This window comes from Pteropus vampyrus, unplaced genomic scaffold (genome assembly GCF_000151845.1).
Source record: "Pteropus vampyrus isolate Shadow unplaced genomic scaffold, Pvam_2.0 Scaffold121, whole genome shotgun sequence".
Classification (NCBI taxonomy): Eukaryota; Metazoa; Chordata; class Mammalia; order Chiroptera; family Pteropodidae; genus Pteropus; species Pteropus vampyrus.
The window spans coordinates 2,119,460-2,138,322 of record NW_011888902.1 but is presented as its reverse complement, the minus strand read 5'-3'; the positions used below and the strand labels follow the sequence as shown (position 1 = coordinate 2,138,322).

Here is an 18,863-nt window from a genome sequence, read left to right as displayed (position 1 = left end):
GTGTCCTAACATGGAAAGAATGTCGTGCCCCAAACATTTATTTCTGGCCGTGTCTTTCCCAGCCTTGAGATCAAAACTTCAGCTGATAGATAAGCAGAGGTCAGGGACCCCTCTCCTGCGTACTCCTCACCTCCCCTGAGAGACAGCGCTCTGCTGCCCAGACTCGATGGTTCATCTTCTCCATATTTTAGCCCGGCAGGGACTGCAGTGATCTGTGACCTCGGTTATGGTTATACGAAAAGCCTCCCTCGCATTTTCTCACACCCATTCATCCCTCCGGTAGGACCTGGATTCCTCTCTCCATCTTTGTCTTGCTGGTGTTTCTAGGAAAACCACTTCGGACTTTCTGAACTGAATAAATATTGGTCATTTCTCTGGGTTTGTCACTCGTTCAGATCTGTTTCTGTATGAGGTGTGTGTGTATCAGGAGAGTATGTGGGAGGCGAGACATAGCCAGGTGCTAGACTGAATTATCTTTGGGTGACACCACAAAACGCTGGAAATGGCCTCCTTTTCTAAGATCTGTACACGAGGGGTGATTCGCCACAAGAAAATCAACACTATTTTGCTCAGTAGTTAAAGCTTTGGTCCCCACATCGTCTGTTCTGTCTCAATGGAACTGTACTTAAACAGAGAAAAATCTAGATTGGCCAATTCTCCATATTCTTCTGTCTTTTAATGCTGCATCTGTCCTTCTGTGCTCTGGAATTGCGTTGCCCACATGGTTACATAGCATGAATTCAGGCATTTATTCGATATCAGATTTTCCCAAATTAAAAATAATAAATAAATAAAAGCAAAATTCTTGATGATGGAAAGGAATGCATTGGCCGCAATGAATGACGATTATACTCAAACCAAGGATTAATATTCTGATTTCTATTCAGACCTTAGATCTGTGTATTGCTTTGTCGCGAGCTGCTGTGCAGATGAGTCACTTTACATGAGAGCCGTGGTACCCCAAAATATAGAAATGCTATTGAAAAAAGGTGGATATGGGCTCTGGGATGAGACCATCTAAGGTCAAATCGCAGCTACGCCTCTTATTAATGGTGTAACTTCGGAAAAGTTGCTAAACTCTCTAAACATCAGCTTCTGAAAAGCAAGGAATAGTAAGGACAATCAGTATAGGACCTTACCTCCTAGGGTGATCCGGAGGCGTAAATGAAATATTTCACATAAAGCTCTTAGCTCAGTACCTGGCACAAGAGGGAAGGTTTATAAATGCTAATTATCATTATTTCTACTGCTATAGCAAATCCTATTTTAAGGACCTGTAAGATCTTATCAGCTCATTCATTTCTAACCTTAAAAAGAATCATTTTTTGAAGGAAAAATTGTTTTACAAAGTGGAAAATTATGCCTTAATTAATTGTGGTACACATATGGATTTTTTTTTTTTTTTGCCCCAAAGAAAATTACATCAATTTCATTAATAAGCTTTACCAAAGATATTTACACATATAGACATATATATGTGTGCGTATTATATACATAACATGAGTATTATGTGTGTATGTGTATATATATATATATTTTTTTCTTTCTTTCTTTCTCTTGAATCAAATATCAGAGCGCCACAAATTGGAGGATCCATTGAAGACACACCAATGTTTTCTTCTCTAAAGATCCCAAGAGGGAAAAATTGCTGGATAATCAACAACTTCCCGTACTGCAACGCTCAAGGGTTATTTCAGAAGACAAAGGTTAGTGACTTATATGTGTCCTCAGCGTTACTCCATCTACGGTCACAGCCTGTATCTGCCCCAACAGATGCCATCACCATGAGCACAGCCTCCTGAGGGCACCATGGACTGTGGGGGTTCCAGCCTCCCCTAAATGCTCAGGGTACAAAAGTCACCACGTGCGTTCACTTGAACTAATTCACACTGACCAGGACTTCTTCCTTACTGAGTAGCAGTCCTTCAAAGGACTGAATGCGATTCTCTCTCTCTCTCGCTCTCTCTCGCTCTCTCTCCTCTCTAATAGGCTTAAAAAAAACTTAAAGTGCTTTTAAAGCTCCTGCTTTCTGTCTCCAAACATCTTAATATCTTTCATTTCTTCATTCCACTCTATTCTAATCAACTCCTATCAAATTGTGTTCTCAGGAAGGAATTTTCTCTTTTCAAAAAAATAAATAAATAAATGGAGAAACAGAAGCCATAGATGGAACAATATAATATTCCATCTAACACACGTTTACCTCTTCAGCCAGGATAACAGCCCAGTCACTCTGGTTGACAAACGTGCTGCCCTGTGGGGGTTTTCTTTTTATTTTGTTAGTTTGTTGTTTAATACCTGCAAAAACACGGATACCATTATGCCTCTTCTTTGTCTTCTTACCTACCTTGCAATTTTTCTAATTGACTCGTGTCTAAATTTTAGCATTCAATTCACACTTTCCTGTCAAAATGTTTTCCTTGGGAAAAAAAATGCTCAAGATGAGATAGATGATAGACAGACAGACAGATGATGGATAGATAGATGGTAGATGACAGATGATAGATAGATAGATAGATAGATAGATAGATAGATAGATAGATAGATAGATAGATGATAGATAGATAGATAGATAGTTGATAGATGATAGATAGATAGATAGATAGATAGATAGATAGATAGATAGATAGATAGATGATAGATGATAGATAGATAGATAGATAGATAGATAGATAGATAGTTGATAGATAATAGATGAGAACCAGTTTCAGTTGACACGTATTATACATTCAAGTCCTCGTAGATCATACGTCATCAGTGAGTAGATATTTTGTTCTGAAACTACTGTCACTGCCTTTATGTGGGACAAGGGGACGATAGCAGTTGTTCTCCGTCTTCCAATTCAGGACCTGCTTGAGCCTCAGCGTGGAGAGAAGAGAATGGGAGAGGAATGGAAGGGAAGGAGAGAGGGAAGCGGAGAGGAGGAGAGGCAGCTCTCTCATCCACGTTAACAAGCAAAATGAAAAATTCGAAGAGAATTGAAGCCCTACCGAGCTCCAATTTCAAATTCCATAGAAACAGTTCCCACGCGCACCCAAAATCATCCACTTTGACTGGATTACTGAGCACACTCGACCATTGCCTTATCGGGCCAATATTGGTGAAAACTGAGACCGCTCCATCCGCAGCATCAATGTGTGCGTTGTTTAAACAAATCGCTCTCACCCACTGGGTTCAGTAGCCTTCCCAGTTTCTTTGGTTTTTCTTTCCAATGGATGTTAGCATCCTGTCTTGGAAATAAATGAAAGCACTCAGGTCTTGTTATTGGGGAGCTTAGCAACAGCCTCCCCTAGGTGGTCTTCGGGTGGGAAAGGGAGGGCGAAGAGAGGCGAAACCTGCCGGGCATTGTTTTAAACAGACCGGCTCCTGTTTCGCAGGGCATTTGTCCCCAGGGTGCTGGACAGGGGAACAGCGAGGCAGAACAGGTGCCGAGGTTTCCCTGCTCACCATTCAGGGAAGTGTTTTTGCTTCGTGCCAGAAACTCTGAACTTGTCGTGGGCATGCTCGACTCCAGTAGGAAAGGCAGTGAGCTGGCAGTGCCCCCGGGGCAGGCTGAGGGACAGCAACCTGAGAAAAGGCTCAGAGAAACAAGATCGTCTTGTCTGGAGAACATAATGGCTATTCAGCTGGCGAGCGGCCCTCAGCCAGCCTCACGGGTTTGGAGGCATGTCTCCAAGTGGATTATGTCAGAGATATGGAGATGGAAATTGATATTCATCAATCATGATATACCAGGCAATCGACAGCTCCACGGGGGCTTCGTTCACAAAGGAGCAGCTCGCAACGCAGGCTCTTTTTCTCGAAATGACGTGCAAAGCAGAAAAGCACAGAGGGAAGTTTTCACGGCCCCCTCCCCCTTTTCTATTTGCTCTTTGAGAGAAATCTGTCACTTCGTAAAAATGATGAAAAGTAATATGATGGCACAAAGAAAAGTGGGAGCCCCCACAGGATGGGAATCAAGAGGTCTGGGGTCTTGTCCCATCCTCAGAAGACACATGACCAAAGCTCAACAGGTCTCAGTTTTCGCATCTATGAAATATCAGAACTTGTCCCCAAGTCTCTGCCATCGTGAGAGTCTGTGACTCACGAGACTTTATTATCGGATATCGGCACCATTGTGCAGTGGAGCTGTGATGGGGGTTCAGGGTCTGGGGGGTTCGTCTCCATCTGTGACAACAGTCAATGCACCAACACAAACAGCAATGGAAACGAAATTAACTTCTGTTCCTTAAAAGCTGTTAGTCTGACTGAATCGTTCGTGTTTTAATAAAAGGATAGCCTGAGAGGAAAACTTAAGAATACTAGATATGCAAATTGAACAGAAAGCAGTAAACAAATAAAACTCATAATAATGCTAATACTACTACTACTAATAATAATAAGCAAAGCATTAGCGAACTGTGGATGATGGGAGGAGTGGCAAGATAGCTGGCATTCGATGACTTATTGGAATGTGGAGAGAAGATATAAACCAGTCAGAAAAATTCCGGAAACTCTTGCGTACAAAGCCATTAATTGGCTGCAGTGACTTTGAGAGGGACCGGGTGCGGCCCCTCGGTTTTGTGAATTCAGCACCTTCTCGCTAATTACCATATTGGGATAGAAGATGAGGGGCCAAAACAGCCACTTTCCCTCCCTCGGGAGGCCAGGCCAGGCTCACCCGAGTGGTCTATCAGGCCACACACAGATATGGGGTAGAAAGTTGTCCGTTCCAATCTTACTTCTTCCCACGCTTGCCTCGTTCTCTGCGGTATCCCCAGTACTTAGCACAGGGCTAACACGAAGGACATTCAGCAAAAATCCATTGCATGTGTTTGCACGCTAAACAGGAGCGTAATCATCCCTTATCTTTTTCCTCTTCGTTAGTTTTTCACCATTCATTCACCCAAAAGCTAGGAGTCAATCGCACCACTAGATCCTGGGAATAAAACGTCATCTAAGCAGACGCTGTTCCTTACAGCGAGCTCAGTCTAGTAAAAAGAGGCAGCGTTGACCAGATGACCACATAAAAATGCTGTATGAAATTATAAATGACCAGGAAGGGAAAGGCAGAGCCATATGAAAAGAGGCCCTGACGTGGTCCTGGTCAAGGGTGAGAAGACCTGTTCCAAAAGCTTCCTTGCAGCATTGACTGTTGAACTAATATCTGAAGAACAAGTAGCTGTCAACCAAGCAAAGATGGGGAAGGAGCGACATGGATATGAGGAACAGCAGGGCGCGGAACAAACAGAGCGTGGCAGGTGGAGGGAATTTTGAAAGAAGATTGTGGCAGCCAGAGCAGAGAACATAGAAGCAGATCGGAGGGGCGCTGGAGATGTCAGCAGTGGCTACATCCTGCAGGTCCTTAAAGCCTTATTAAGAAGTGCCAGCCATACTAGTCTCTTGCTGAGCAGATACTCGTGGAGGGCACTGTTCTGTGTTCTGGGCTCAGTCCTTCACCTCAATCAAGTAAAACTCTAGTTTATGAAAATAGGATGTCTTCGCATGATTTTTTAATGAAAGAAGTTAATAGTATCTTCTGCTTAGAACCGAGCGGGTCCCAAGGATGGAGTACTCACTGGACTTGGGAATTTGGGAGAGCCAGGAAGGCATCTCAGAAGAGAATGAACTTGACCTAGACACCAAAGAGAGGGATAAATTACACAGAGATTTCAAGTATGAAGAGCAGGGAGGAAATTTGGAAGGAAGCCTGGGGGAGTCATCCTAAGATGCCCTTGACGCAGTCCACCTAATAGTGTAAAATCAAACAAAAAGAGAAGCGTTAGACAAATCGTCCTATAAACACCCACAGCACATGTCTGTGAGATGGATTTCAACTAAGTTTTGTCCTGAATTCCATCAAAACGCAGAAGAGATGACACACAGCAGTTGACTTGCTTTGTGTATGGATCCCACAAAGATGAGTTTAGCAAAAACACAGTCTGCATATACATTTTTCCATCTGCAGCAGAATGAAAATATATCTGCCCATAACCAACTAACCCAAAATTCAAGAGAATGAACCAGCAGAGGAGGAAAAGTGCTTAGCTGTTTGCTCCGTATGCTTTGCGATCAGTTAAACACACATCCTTCCGCTTAGCAGTGTGTCTCTCAAGTTCTTTCTCACCGCACAATAGCGCTTATGAGTGTGTTTCTAGAAGATATCAAATACTTCGCTCACGTTAATTCATTTCATCTTCCCAACTACCCTGTGCGGTTAGTGTTGGTGTTATCTCCACTTCACAGTTGATAAAACTGAGGCTCAGAGAGGACAGGCGACTTAACCAAAGCCACGGCTGGTCGGGGGCCGGGGGGCGGGTGCGGATTTGAACCCGGGACACGTGTCTCTAGAGCTACACTCTGACCTGTTATGTTATAATGTGTATATAAACCGGGGGTCGGCAAACATTTCCTAGAAAGGCCAGATCGTAAATATTGTCATCCTTGCAGACCACGCACCGTCCCTGTCTCTATTACTCCACTGCTGCAATGTGGTCTTTTTCATTGTCGCTCGTACCCATGCGTTTCATTTATTTATTCAGCAACTATGTTGAGTCCACGCTCTGGGCTAAGCATTTTTTAGACACCGAAGATACATGAGCGAACTCGAGGATATCCACACTCGTGGAGCTTCATTCTAATGGGACAGACAGAAGACATTAAACAGACAATAGAGATGTGCTAACGATCTAATAGGATGTCAGGTGGTGATAAGTAAAATGAAGAAAAGCAAAGCAGGACAAGAAACTAAAGATGGACAGTGGCTGCTTCTGCAGAGCGTGTGGCCAGGGAAACTCTTGACAGGGAGCTTTGAGTAGAGATGGTCCTCGGCGTCCGGAAGCTGAGATCACCTGGACAGCAGGTACGATTAGAAGAGAGAAGAGTCTGATCTCGGAAGCTAAGCAGGGTTGGGCCTGGTTAGTACTTGGATGGGAGACCCCCTAGGAAGACCAGGTGCTGTAGGAGTAAAAATTAAAAATAAGGGATTGTAAACTGACAAGGTCCTGGCAATCTGTGAGGTCAACCAAGGGTTGCCTCGCCTAAAAAAATAAAAAATAAAAAATAAAAAGAAGAAGAAGAAGAAGAAGAAGAGTGAAGAGCCCACGGATGGGCCCTGGAGTCCTCCAACGCTGGGAGCTCAGAGGTGAAGGATTCGGTGCTTTCTGAGAAGGGGCGGCGAGGGCGAGGGCATGAGACCGTCATGGCAAGGAGCCGAGTTGAGGGAAGTGTTTCGGGAAGGATCGGGGAAGCCGGCTGCGCCAAGCACTGCTGACGTTCGCCCGGAAGAGGTCTGAGAGGGGCTCATCGGTCTGGGCCGTACCGTGACCTTGGTGAGTTGGGCAGGAGCGTTCCCAGGAGCGGGAAGGAAAGCCCTACTGGACGGGATGCAAGAGCAGGGGAAAGGATACAAGGAAGACAGAATGTGGAAAATTCCAGGAGCTTTGCTATCTATAAATGAAGCCTTTAATAACAGCATAAGCGTTTGCAACGCAGAGCTGAAGATAGAGTTGGAGTATTTTTTATTGTGCCCTTTATTTATTTTCTGGTCTTTTCTTTTTTTCTTTCTTTTCTTTTTTTAGTGGCAGATTGATACTCACTGAGCTACCACTCTGTCATCAGACCACGTTGACTCGGCACACATTCGCTGAGGTGAGCTAGCCCAGTGTCCCCAATGCTGGCTATAGAGTGAAAGAGCCGCCAGACATCCGTGAGCTCACCGGCTGGAGGCTGCAGTCCTGACAACGCGTGGGGTTGTTTTAATAACAGCTCGCTTCTCCATCATCGCCCTCCTTAACGTCCCTCACACTCATCTTTGAATCATCCAACTCAAGTCACCGTCTGAATCCTGCTTGGTTTAACTTTGGAAATACCCATACCATGCTCCTGAGCAAATGAACAGACCGACGGCTGTCGCATTGTGACATAACCCTCACTGGGACAAGCTCCCTGTTTTCTCATCCTTTACACAAAGGTAATGACAACTGCACTGTGCTCTCAGAAAGACTTCTGTTCCTGGTCCTGATCGCTGCAGGGGACTTCATCAAGTCGGGACCTCTGTAAACTGCAGTGTCCTTGAACATAAAATAAGATCATTGGAGCCGATAGTCTTAAGATCCTTTCTAACGTCCAATGACTGTGATTATTTAATACTAAAGAAATGTTCATTACTCAGCCAGAAGGAATCTCTGGCACCTCAAAGTATATTTTGAAGGAAGTGTAGTTTAGGAGTGAAATTTGACCTTTGAAGTGCCCGAGGACGTGCTTTCAGATGCAAAGACCCACTTCGACACAAGTGACAGAAAATCGTGAGCTCTTGAAGACTGCACCTAAATAAAAAGGAATCTACTTTTGCTGAGCATCACGACCCATTTCCCAACCCGGATGCAAACAAGGATTTAAATCTAGGCAGAGACTTACTGGGTTTTTTTGTTTTGTTTTGTTTTTTGTTTTTAAATCTGATCTTCCTGTCCTGGGAGAGTCCAAGGCAGCGAGTTAGAACAAATGAACCCAAACTCTGAGCACGAAGATGTGCCGCCTGGTCCCTGCTCTAATGGTTATGGCTGATGATATTAGGAACCTCCCTGGCCCTTTTTTCTTATCCATAAAATTAAAAGGTCAAAGCCAGAGATTGCAAGAATCCCACAGTTTTATCATGACAGACATGGTTTTAGAAATCAATAACATAAGCATGGTTATATAACTCAGAAAATAGCCTAATTTTTCAGAAGTCCAGTACAATATCAACTGAGGCACAATAATAGATACTCAGTTATCCCCAAACCTGTCATTTCTGATTTGAGCCTAAATTTCACAGTTTCCAGTACTCAAGGAAAGCCATGAGGTACAGATCAATTCACATGATAATTAAGCACCTATGCATGAGTGGAATTTACTAGAAACTATCGGAGACATGTAACTATATCACGGATCCTGTCCTCAGGAAACGAAATTTCTTCTGATGTCTACTTTCCCTCATTTTTCATAGTTTTTACAATGAATTTATAATAATTTCATAATTAGCGAGAAATAATATTTTCAAAGAGGTTCAGGTCAGAGGTGATGGCGACTTAAACTCTAGTGTCAGCAATGGGAATGGAAAGCAGGAACTCGGTGACATAAAGTGGAAGCATTGCTTTTGAAGTCCAAAGATACTTCAGCGTCCTTCTCCAGTTGACCAATAACATCTGTCTGCTCTGGCAGCAAACATTTCAAGCTCCATATGTGAAGGGGCTATGTAGAGTGGTGTTTAAGAGCGTTTATTGGCTCTGGAGTCAGAGAGCTGGGGTTTGAATTCTGTTCTGCCGCCGACTAGCTTGGCGACCTTGAGCGAGTCTCTTGCTCAAGCCTCAGTTTCCTCATCCTTAAAATGAGATTAATAATACCAAGCTCATAGTATCAGTAATTCCAAGACTGTTGAAAAAACTCAATAGAGCACTACATCGACCCTTTAGGGGACTGCTTTCACACACATGGCGAGGACTCCGTAAGGCCGACTGCTGTCTTTGTGGTTGTTACTTGTCTCGTTCACCCTTTAAGCAAAGATCAAGAGGAAATGGGAGCTAATAAATTGGGTTTCTTAGCCTCTGGATCATTGTAGATGGACAGGAAGCACCATTCAAATGGAACAGTAAGAACCACTAACAGCCAGAGTTACATTCAGAGACACAATCAGTGGCTGAAACGCCAGCCCCAGCCCAGGTATCCTGTTCTTGGTTGGTGTCAGGACTGAACATCGGCTCTCTAACACCTCCTGGAACGTGGTAACCGTGCTGCTACCCACCTTGCCAACCCATCCTCCTCCGTTACAGACTAAACGTGATTTCTGACTGTGTGTGGATGACACTGACCGGAGGCCCTTGGGCCCTGTTCTTCCTCAGCCTCATCCCACAAAGTATTCCATGGACAGATGGATGGTCACCATGATATGCTAGGGCCATATCATTGTCTTAGGGAAATTCTACAAGATGCCAAAAGGAAGCGTAATTTCTTCCTCTTGGGACCGTCTTGCGTGACAATGTGTGCTTTAGGAATTAAAATAGAAGCTTTGTTTATTGCAAACTAAAAACTGGCCAAAAGGAAGTAGTTCCTTTGTACTGTGACTTTCTGTGACTTTTCTGCATCCTAAAATGTTCTTCATTATTCAAGACTACAAAACAAGCGGCATTTCTGTTGTTAATGTGGAACAATTACAGAGCTATCATCCAAAATATATCGTTGACCATTTATACAAAAGAGCAAGTCATTACTTTTGCTCTTCTCTTTCAAATTCTTCTCTTCCATTATGCTATTCTTCCTCCCTTGCTCTGCGCTCTCTCTCTGTCTCTCTGTCTCTCTGTCTCTCTGTCTCTCTCTCTCTCTCTCTCTCTCTGTCTATATATATATATATTGCAGAGACAAGAAGACTGTCAAACGGAATGTGAAGTGATAAAATAAATCCATTTAAAAGAGTTTAAATAAGATCCTGTATCTTCGTAGAAGCCTACGTAGGCAAATGTTTAGACTAATTATGTGACTGCATGGTTCAGTTCTGCTTCTCTGAGTCAGTAGGTAAAGAAACTTATATGGAAAGAAACCAGAGCTGCCAGGGGTCCAGTAGCAGCTTGGCAGTTGAAGAGCCAGGAGCAGAATACCAGAGCCTCCCTCCTTCTATTTAATCATTTTTTCGCTCTGTCCCCTTCAGAGCGAAGAGAACACCCAACCTTTCTTGGAAAGCACCACGATTTGTGGGGTTATATTTCTTTGGGAGTTGTGGAGACAACAACATCACTAAAATTTGCAGCAAGGGGCAGACATACTGTCTATCCGCTTTGTGTCAGTGTTTTAGAAACGCCAAATAAAATACTCCTTTCTAGTTAGCAACTGGAGATGTTGACCAAACAGTAGTTTCCCAGCCACCCTAAAAACTGATGTACCCAAATGACTTCACACTCAATCACAGGAGTGAGAGGGTATGTAGGGAAAGCTTGACTAATTATTGTATTAACCTTAGTAAAACCATAGAGGACTTCGACTTACTGTACTGAGTAGCACAACAAATACATGACCAAAAAAACTCATATATCGAGTCATGGCATGCCAGAGGCAGCCACCCCACGTGACATTATCAACTTCACGATGTAAAGCAACTTTGTTCCAATGCCCCGATCCGTTAGAGTTGGCGGTAGTCTATTCAGTTATTAATCTTGCATTCATTCTTGGGCTCCAGTTTACAAACTGAGACTATACTCCAGGCGTGAACATACAGAAAAGCATTCAGATCTATGAGGAAGCCTCACTGAACACATACAAGTTTGTTGACATGGAAGACTATCTCCCCATCAGTCTGAGTAAACGATTACATAACAGCTAAGCTATAATAAAATCCTGATTCCAAATCAAATAAGGCTCCCAGACTTCTACAATGAGTCACCACCAGCTCTATAAACATACAAAATACTTGACAAGGAAGTCTCTGATAATTTTTTAGTAATTATGTCTGCAAATTGTTCCTTGCTGACATCACCGTTCGAAATGGTTTCCCATAACTTTGCATTGCCTCTTCACATCTGTTCATTAATCACTAATGCTTTGAATATTTCTATTATTATTAGGTAATTCGCAGGGTTTACATGATTCCACAGCACTCTCCTCGGCGGAATTTTTAATTAGTGGAATTAGTGTGATCAAAGCCAGTATAATCAGGGTCACATGTTTCTTGCAGTATTTTTTTTAGTGTAGATTCATGATCTCGACATGCTTTGTCCTAAAATCATAATTCACAAAGATGACACAACTTCTAAACATCTCAAAAACAAAAAATGCAAGGGAGAAAGAAGGAGCAAGGTTGGGGTTGGGGGGGGGCGCTGAATTGACATATTTTATGTTAAAAGACATTTCGAAGCACTGGCGTCATTTCTTTTTGTGTTGGACGTGAGATTTAAAGTTTTGCTCTGACATGTGGTTCACAAACCAGCCCCGAGCCAAATAGGAGTGTGAGATACTGGGTTCCACACACTGTATTGTCTGGTAATGAGAGCAAGAGAAGCTATGCCGAACAGCACCGCTGGTCCAGAATAAAGAAAAAGCAGGCACAGCCTGGGCATAGGGGTTCATGCTGGGCAAGAGGGCGAAATGTCAGGAAATTTCATTCTAAGACCGAGGAAAGCGGTTGGGAATGAGAGGACTCCTTGGCTTAACCCAGGCCGTTTCAATGGACGTGACCCAGAATAAACTAAGTCCTTGATCTTTCTGTAACTGTACTCGTCCAGTGATAAACACTGGTCCCCTGGAAGCCTGAGAAAGTACAATATTTAGAAGAGCTCAAAATCTGTCTAAATGGAATTTGGATTTCTCCCTAAATGACCTGTGTGGTTGGCATGCCAGAAGCTTGTCACTGGGATGCCACTGGAATGAAGATGGTTGAACAAGCAAAGGGATAGCACAGGACTTCCTGCTGAAAACGAAATGGCTGTCTTCATCAGGCCTGAAGCCTTCATTTTCGTATTTAGAATAAATATATGAGAAAGGTATTTTCTATGGGAAAATAAAAGTTCCAAAGGTAGGTTTTAGTTTAATACAAAAGAAAAGCTTTTTATCATTAAAGCTACCAACATAGCAGTGGATTGGCTAAGTAGTATTTCATAAGAGGAAGCACTCCAGTAGAAGTCGTATGTAAGTGTCATATAAGAGATCCATTCATTAGCGGATTCATTTGTGGCACCGTATTTGTGGAGTGGGTATTAAGCACAAGGTGACGATAATATAGAGATGAATAAGCTATAGACTCTGACATCCAGGAATTCACAGAACAGGAGGTGAACCATACCCCAAAACAGAAAATTAAAACGTAATAGTCAGTGATGAGCAGACAACCCAGCTTTGGGCCACAGATAGGACCTGGCTTTAGAAGGTGCTGGCAAAATATCTTTTCTTCCACGGGGCCTCTGATTGGTTGCTTTTCTGTGCTTTGAAAAACAACAGACCTTCAGATCTCTTGGTCTTATGACTGGAAAAGAAAATGATACTGACCGTTTTAATGTAAAGAAAAGCAACAGGTCGGAATAGAGAAAAGGAACAGAACTGTAGGACAAGCAGCGCAAAAAAAAAAAAAAAAAATTGCGAATTGGTAGGGAGGAGAGATAAAGAACCAAAAAAGAGGTATCGGTAGGCCCTTGGAAATCATGGCTTTCTATGGCAAAAGCTTGTTCTCGCTCTGCCCGATCCAAGAAGTAAATATCGTCTCGTCTCCCGAATTACAAGAACTTCTGACTTCGGAAACTTGCACCACCAGGAAAACATTTCTCTGTCTGTCTGTCTGTCTCTCTCTCTCTCTCTCTCTCACACACACACACTTTCTCTCTCTTACATGCATATGAGCCTGTTTCAGTGAAGTAACCATAAAAATTATTTTAGAATGATATAACCTATGCTAGAATATTCAAAAATACTTTTTAGACCTGAAGAACAGAGTAAATAGCAATAGGAAAGAAATCATGCTGGAAAAGAATGAAAGAAGACCGACTACGTATTTTATATAAGATCCTTGGGATGAGGATGCCAAAAGATGAGCACCATGAACCATTATCAATTACCGTGAGGGACGGTGGAGAACATGAAAGGTGACAGAAGCCTGCAGGGAGAAAAATGTGGTTCTGGACCAAGCTCCCCATGGGTTCACTGAATTAAGCAAGAAGTATTCATCTATTTCCTGTTCTGACAGCTAAGAACTTTGACGTCTGGGGAGGACTTTTGACAAGGTGAGTCATGATGTCCTGTGGGGGAAGATGAAGGGATGGGGACTGAACCTGTTCAAATGCCTGGGACCTGAGCGGGGTGACTGGGAGGACACTGAGCGGAGCGGGAGGAGTCTCGTAGCCAGCAGCAGATGCCCCGTCCACCTTAACGTACTTGCCACCGAGTCGGAGAGGATGCGGATGGCACGCTGGCCGCACACACGGATGGCGTGGAACTGGGAGGGATATCTGATTCCTTAGTTGAGAGAATTCTGCTCCAAAAGAGATTTTGTCCGTCTGGAGCAATGGGCCAACCAGCAAGGTGAAATGTAATAACTCTAAATAGAAAATTCAGTAGCTGGTTTCAAATAAATCTGATTTCAAAATTTTTTTTTTAAAAAAATGGAGAAATGTGGTCGAAGGGGAGAAAACTTGAAAATGAGCAGGGTTACATCATGATATATTGCTACTACTGAAAGCCAGCATGAAATTTCTGTAGTATTAAAAATATGATCGAGAAGGGAGAACAATGACCAGGGTAGAAATTGGAAGTGTGCAGAACTTATCAGCGCAACACAAAGAAGAGCTTTCTGACCCAGAGCTCTTCAGAAACATAATGGGTTTCTAGGGGAGGGTCAGAGGTATCGGAGTGAATTTTTCCTTTGTGACAGTATTAGATCTGTGCTGTCCCATAGAGGAGCCACTAAACTCCATGTGATTATTGAGTACTTCAGGTGTGGCTTGTCCAAATTAAGAGATGCTTTAATTATAAAATACACTGAATTTTGAAGATTTGATATGAAAAAAAAAAATGCGTGTAAAATATCTCAGTAAAAACTTCTGTAATGATTCCGTGCTGACATAGTAACGTTTTGGACATAATGAGTTAAAATAAAACATAGTATTAAAATTAACTTCACCTTTTTTTAAATGTAATTTAAAGTTATAGACGTGGCTTTGTTATTGGCTCTCTTTCTGTTTCGGGTGGATGGCACTGGTGAACCAACAGAGAATGAACAACCAGGGACGGTGTGAAGGGAGTTTTCACCTTGGACGAGGACCGGGCCAATCTCCAAGTCCTTCAGACACCAGATTTCATGCCATAGGCTAAAGAATTGCCAATGAAAAAAAATGATACTTCATTGTTTAGTGCAAGTGTCTTTCTAGCAAATTCTATCTGTTGATTTAAGAGTCCTGCTTAAGTTAAGACCATTTGTGGAAGAAGCTCAATGACTCATCAAACAAGTGTCTTTGAATTCTTGGCATTTCCTAATAGGACCATCATGTTGATATCTGTAGTCATAGAATCTCGAACTAACAAATCATTATCCTTTAAAATAGGCACTTACCATAATCGTATTCAAGAATTTTATAATTCTTATCTCTTACAGCATCTTATAGATATGATGCTTAGGAATTTAATAAATGAATGAAGAAAGAAAGCTTCAGCAAAGAGCAAAACAAAACAATCCAGCCTGAGTCTTTACTCTGTGTTAAGGAAAATCGAAGGGAGTAAGTATCGTCTCTGTTCCTAAATTGCTTTGTAATGGGTGCTCTTCGTGTTTCAAGATTGACCTGCGTATTTCCTTAATTAGATTATTATAATCACCTTGAAATCAGTATGCATGTTCCTTCTATGAAGTCTGAGCTTCGCACGAGAGATCTGCCAGGCGCTAGATAGCTGTTTGCTGCAGGTAGAGATCACAGTCAGGCTCACAGTTTGGGGGGTTCAGGTCACTTTCAGAGAGGAATAGAGTTTTCAGATAAGTCCAGGAAGCAATATACGAATTGGTTCTATTTCAGACCGCTGTATAGTCTAAGCCCCGCCTTCCTCCCTGCAGAAATCAATAAGCCCTTCGAGGAGTTTATAATCTAGCTGAAGAGATTACCATCGTGGATCGTAAGATATTAGCACTGGGAGAATCAACCCTGAAACCTGCATCTCCTGATTCCAGTCCCGACCTTCAGTTTCACATGCATGTGACTCCCTAGGTGTCTCGTATGACCGTAAGGTCTTAGCATTTTATGGCAGGTGAGAGACGATGGTTAGTATTGATGATAATCCTAGACTCCAAATGCTCATCAGTGGCCTTGGTCACTGATGATTTAGAGAGTCTGACACAAGTTCAGGATCGCAAAGCCCTGCAGAGACTATTTCTGTAATTGCCATTCGTGTGGCTCTATAGAAAGCTCATGATGGGCACTTAAAAGTCAAATGACAAGAGTAATTAAGAATAGCCTTGGAAGATGATGTAAAGGCATCTCCATTTCAAGACGAGGAAAGCGCAGAAATGTTCTACCTACTGGATCATAGATAAAAATAGCTGCCACCAGCTGGTGCCAGGTACTTTACAAGATGCTCTCATTGCATCCTCGCAGCCACTTTCTGAGACGAGTGCTCTATTATGCCTGTTTCATACATGAGGAATCTAAGGCCAGGAGCGGTTTGGCTACTCGTCAGATGTTACAGGGACTGGGGCTGGAACTCCAGCCTGCCATCATCTGATTCCAAAGCCTGCTGTCTGTGCCGATTTGGGGGAGACTGCCCCTCCCAGCCGGGAGCCGAGGCTGTCTCAGATGAACCCCTGTTTAGGCCTTAGTAAACTGCAGAGAGCTGTTTCTTCTGAGGTACAAGGGGTGCTCCAGAGAGAACAGGAGAGGGGGAGGGAGAACTCCCAGGACACAGCTTAGCCCCTGGGGGAAGGCGGTGCCTAGAAAGTCCTTGATGTTAAATGACCTCGCTCTGAAGAATCCCAGAGACCTCAAAATCCTGTGCCTCAGCCAGTAACGCAACTAAAAAAAAAAAAAAATCACCTGCAATTGGCAGCACGATTTCAGTAACGGGTCACTCCCTAACTCCCGCCAGAATGAGGCAAACCGGTGCTCTCATTTCCCACTGAAACTCGTGTCTTTTGGACCTTTAACCACTATGTTGCTCCAGTGGAACTTTGTACAGATGAAAAGTCCTTACGAGCTTGCTAGATTCCTTTCCTGATCCACATTCAGTCGGCAAACTAAGGGCTCTCGTCACATTCAGAGAGGCCACGACAAAAATACATGTAAATCATCACCATAAAACGTTAGAATCCTTATCCTGACAATGTTGGGTCAGAAACGTTATCTTTGGGTAAGAGAAGCCAGGCAACGAAAGAAAAAAAAAAAAAAAGATGATGGCTTTTTTCTTAAAGAGACAAGGAAGAAATCTCCCAGAAAGGTGGCATGGCCCCATTTCGTTGCCTGTATAGACAGAGCCTTTACTGAATCAAGTTCTGAACGCAGTCCTGACAGAAGGAGGAACGAGGAAGAAAAGAAGGCACAGACGGATGTCTTGCAGAAGGAAGTTCGAGAAAGAACGTGACACGCTGAAGGAGCCAGAACGCAGAAAGAGCTGGGCCACAGAAGTGTCAGAGCAGCGAATCTCGGCTTCGCACTGCCCCAGGCCCGGGCGCTGACCAAGTCTAGAAGTCAACGACAGCTGGGAGGGAACATTTTCAGGTGCCACGGAGGGGAAGTCGGAGATGCAGGAAAGTGACTTCCTGTGTCTACGAGAAGACGGGGCGCCAGTGGGAAGCCTTGTGAGCGAGAGGACAGCCAAGTGTCGCAGTAGAAAATCTCTGCGGACGGTTACAGGCCAAAAGGATAGGGAGCATTTTGTGTAAAGCCCGCTTCTAGGCGCTGGTCAGGGGGAAATGCCAGAAAAGGCGGCAGGAGAGATGCAGGGGAGCGTTAAAGGCAGGAAAGCTGAATGGACGGACAGTTGGAAGCAAAGAAAAGTAGTTTCTGACTGAGGAGTTTGTCTTTGCATCTTTGTGCAGCCCTCACCACCTGGCCTCTTGGCAACCGCCAGATAATCAAAGCTGTCATAAATATGAAACCGTCATCCTTGGCTAAATTAGTCAGTGATTAAAAGGGAGAGAAGAAAAATAAAAAATTCCGTATTTAATATCATGTAAAGGTAAGGGCCCCGTTAATTGTGCATCAGAATGACACAGAATCAGTACCGTTATTATTATTTATTAATAGCAGTGGTATGGAACCCAACTTCGCAGTGGCTGAGGTCAGCCTCAGATGGATGATTGACACACACGGCTGATAGACATGAATAGCATGAGCTAAGATTACCATCTGGTATAACAATCTACATCACAAGACGCCACATTTCCTGTTACCCGGGGTAAGTAAATTTCAAGCATGAGGGAAAATTTTAGCAAGTTTCTCCAAGTACCTTTTTACTGAGAGACGAATGTGTCTTCCACAGAGAGGAGGGAAATTATGAGGTAAAGGTTATTCTCTCTCATCGTCCCCTGACTTCTCCTTCAGGGGAGATGAGAAACGCCACCTTTGCGATTCTGGCTCATGGTTTAGAAAATCAGATTTACCTAATTAGTCTCTAACAAAGGCACGCTGGGCGTTCTTGTGTTCCATGCCCACTTACAGGCATACAGTGAGACGAATAATCGAAACAACATTAAAAACGGATGGCATACATTTGAAAATCTCTTTTTCCCTTCCTTCCTCTTCCTATCCTTTTTCCCCGCCTTGAACGAAGATATTGACACATGTCATAAAACTACACAAGGGATGCTGTGGCCCCTGAAGGTTATTTTTGTATTTTGTGTTTTCAATAGACACCCACATCTGAAACCGTTCTCATACGAAACTAATTTCGACTCCTTTTTAAGGTTTTTCTACCCATAAAGATGTTATTACTGCCATAACTTTCCATCTGAGGCAGGTAAGGAAGCTCTGACTCCCACACCTGCCTGCATGAGGACCCCTGGTGTGTTAGTTCAACATCTATCTCTTTTCCCGAGTCTCACCCCCGCCCCCCAATTCTGGCCCCACCCCCAGGGTTCACCAATCACAGAAACCCTCGTGGGGCTTTTGGAGTATGGTGCAAACCAGCATCTCCACTGTTGGTTTGGTTCTTCCGATCTTTTTATTATTTAATTCTTTTACTTTTCTTCAAATTTTCACGAATTTGGAATTTTGAAATTTGGCGATTCAGATTATAAAATTTAGAGTATAATTCAGATAGGCAACGGATTCTTGCCTCTCTCTCCTTCCCTCTTTCTCTGCTAGCTCTAAGAAAGAGTGTTGTGTTTTTAAAAGTATAAACAGATTTAATATAAGTAGGAGGAAAAGAAAATATTTGATAGCGTCTTTTGCTCG

The 18,863-nt window shown here is 43.2% G+C and overlaps 3 long non-coding RNA genes across 4 annotated transcripts; all 3 read left to right on the top strand.

Annotated features, from left to right (window-relative positions):
- The first annotated feature begins 8 nt into the window (after positions 1 to 8).
- Positions 9 to 3,254, top strand: LOC105296164. Of its 2 annotated transcripts, none has more exons than XR_002781862.1 (3): positions 9 to 279; positions 1,574 to 1,706; positions 2,847 to 3,254. It is a non-coding gene; the product is annotated as an uncharacterized LOC105296164 (long non-coding RNA). The 2 variants fall into 2 exon arrangements; XR_896227.2 differs by having other exon boundaries at positions 9 to 412.
- Positions 3,255 to 6,946: 3,692 nt separating this feature from the next.
- LOC111743767 lies at positions 6,947 to 8,684 on the top strand. The gene is made up of 2 exons (XR_002781867.1): positions 6,947 to 7,123; positions 7,560 to 8,684. It is a non-coding gene; the product is annotated as an uncharacterized LOC111743767 (long non-coding RNA).
- A 3,144-nt stretch (positions 8,685 to 11,828) lies between these two features.
- Positions 11,829 to 17,703, top strand: LOC111743761. Its single transcript, XR_002781860.1, has 3 exons — positions 11,829 to 13,715; positions 15,083 to 15,203; positions 15,533 to 17,703. It is a non-coding gene; the product is annotated as an uncharacterized LOC111743761 (long non-coding RNA).
- Positions 17,704 to 18,863: the final 1,160 nt, after the last annotated feature.